Source organism: Oratosquilla oratoria, chromosome 26 (genome assembly GCF_046742065.1).
Source record: "Oratosquilla oratoria isolate Oo_2021 chromosome 26, ASM4674206v1, whole genome shotgun sequence".
Taxonomy (NCBI): domain Eukaryota; kingdom Metazoa; phylum Arthropoda; class Malacostraca; order Stomatopoda; family Squillidae; genus Oratosquilla; species Oratosquilla oratoria.
The window spans coordinates 52,666,643-52,669,142 of NC_134802.1; the positions used below are offsets into that span (position 1 = coordinate 52,666,643).

Below are 2,500 nucleotides of genomic sequence, written 5' to 3' on the forward strand. Positions count from 1 at the left end.
GTGTGTGTGTGTGTGTGTATGCGCGTGCGCTCGCGACAAACTGTACCTAACCGTATTTTCTTGTAATATACAAGAAGACCAACACTCGTGGGGTCCTGTGTCCTACTCTCCAATTATTAAATCTAACTTCAAATACATATATGTGTGTTTACATGCGTATGTGTGTGTGCGTGTGTACATGCACACGCGCGTGTGTGGACGAAATACATTTAAAGACGTTTTATAGCTCATGTCTAACTTAGCGCAATTGCAAGAAGAAAATTAGATTTAAGACAACAAATCCTTTGGAGGAAGACCTCATTTGCAATAATACTAAAGTTTCTTCCAAAAGTTGAGGTTTCTGAAATATTGCAAAAGCTCAGCGTAAAGAAATCTTCATAGTCTCCTTAAACATGCAATAAATTCCATGAACCTAACAATACAATCTAATATCCTTCAGGTCCCTGCATAACACTGTATCAAGGATTTAGATTGTATATCTAACAAATCTTGGTCTTGCAATATATTGCATAAGTTTGCAATATGGTGGATAAGACACAAGTAGCATACAAGCCTCTCAAATGTATGACTGTAATACATTATCTGTGCAATATAACGGAGGGTTATGTAACATAAGGCACGTCTTGTTGCTTAAACTCTGGCAGTGTGATAAATGACCTTTGCAATATATTGCACACACTCGCGTCTGTTGCAAAACATCGCATAAGTTGCTTTGTCAGGAATCGACGAGGTGAACGATATTGAAACTTGACTATTCTTTGCGCCTCTAAGGCAGAGCATCTGGGATGCAACATCTCGACATTACCCGAGAGTGACGTCACCACAATGTGAGGCTGCTGGAAAATGACGTCGTTTTTTGTGATGCGTACTTTATGTGTGACGTCACGTCTCTTCAAGGGGATGGAGTGACGTCATACAGGGAACGTACTCTGTTTCGTCATATAACGGTCGAGACGTGAAAGAGACGGGTTTTCATAGGGCAAACTTTATTATTTTACAAAATAAACGATGAGGTAGGCGCGCGCGCACACACACACACACACACACACACACACACACACACACACACACACACACACACACACACACACACACACACACACACACATTTTCACGGTCATAGAATCCCACGCCAATGACCAGCTAGCCAATCAGGGACCATAATCAGAAACTTTACTCGGGCGGGCCACTCAGTAATCAGAGAGGACCATGACGTCATGTCGATGCTCTGACAGTCCAGCAATGCAAGATGTCCAACGTCTGATTTTTTTTATATTTTTCATCTTTATTTCTTCTTTCAAATGACGGTGATTTTCTCAAAATATTTATACATGATCCGTTTCATAAACACAATATATTGCTGCAGTATTATTGTAGTTCTCAAAATGGCCCCATCAATACGATCCCTATATTATCAATATCTTTGTGTAGACAACTTTATTCACTTGACTGGCAAGTGGAATTAAACCTCGTTTACACGGGGCAAGTTGAGAGGCAAGTCAAGTGTGCAAGTTACTTGAACTGTAGGCCGCTTGTCTCTGATTTGGCCTGTGTGAACATGTTCTTGCTCGCTTTCCTCACCAGTTCAGGTAATTTGCACACTTGACTTGCCTCTCAACTTGCCCCGTGTAAACTGGGGTTTATTGCCTGGACCAACTCTTGAGTAGGATGGAATATCCTTCACATATTTTCTTCTGGTTAACGGTAAATCATTCCAATGAAAGATAACTCAGTTAAGGTAATCTTAGGTAATGCCTATTTAGAGTCCAGTGGTTGATTGGTTGATTGATTGATTGGTTCTCAATCTTTTTTTGGCCATGCCCCACCTAATCACCTTTAAAATCCTGATGTCCTCCATATGGTGATATACAACTCTTATTATTCGAAAAACAAACTCCCTTTCAGCTGAAAAAGCATAAAAACCATGGTTTAAAACCATTTCAGAAGAACAAGGCATCAATGAAATAAAATAATAAGAAGAATATAATATTTTTGACCTAGACTTTCTTAGTTGCCCTTAATTGCCCTCCTTAAAAATCTATGAGGAATTTCCCTGTTCGCCATCAGGGACGTGCCAGTTAGCAGTGGAATTCTGCGACTGTGTGTGTGTGAGCTGCTCTTTGTCTGATCTTTCTTACAAAACCTGTTCGATATGGGTGACCCTGCAGAGATTTCCTCACTATAGACATAGCTTTTGTTTGAGTTGCTCTTTGTATGATCTTTCTTACAAAACCTGTTCGATATGGGTGACCCTGCAGAGATTTGGTCTCTATCGACATAGCTTTTGTAATCATTAAGATTCTCAAGCCTATCCACCACGTCAAGGTGTCAACTCTCGGATAAAAAACCTGGGCTTAAAACCACTTCAGAAGAACAAGGCATCACTGAAAAAAAAATGAATAAAAAAAAAAAATTGACCCAGACTTCGTCAGTTGCCCTCAAGTTGCCCCAGTTGCCCCCAATTGCCCCCCTTAAAAATCCTATTGCCCCCTTAAAGTAA

At 40.3% G+C, this 2,500-nt stretch overlaps 1 protein-coding gene across 2 annotated transcripts in view; it reads left to right on the forward strand.

The window, feature by feature from the left end:
* LOC143039582 (uncharacterized) overlaps positions 1–2,500 on the forward strand; it is a 226,656-nt gene that overhangs the window by 203,198 nt on the left and 20,958 nt on the right. The gene's annotated exons all lie outside the window — the stretch shown is intronic.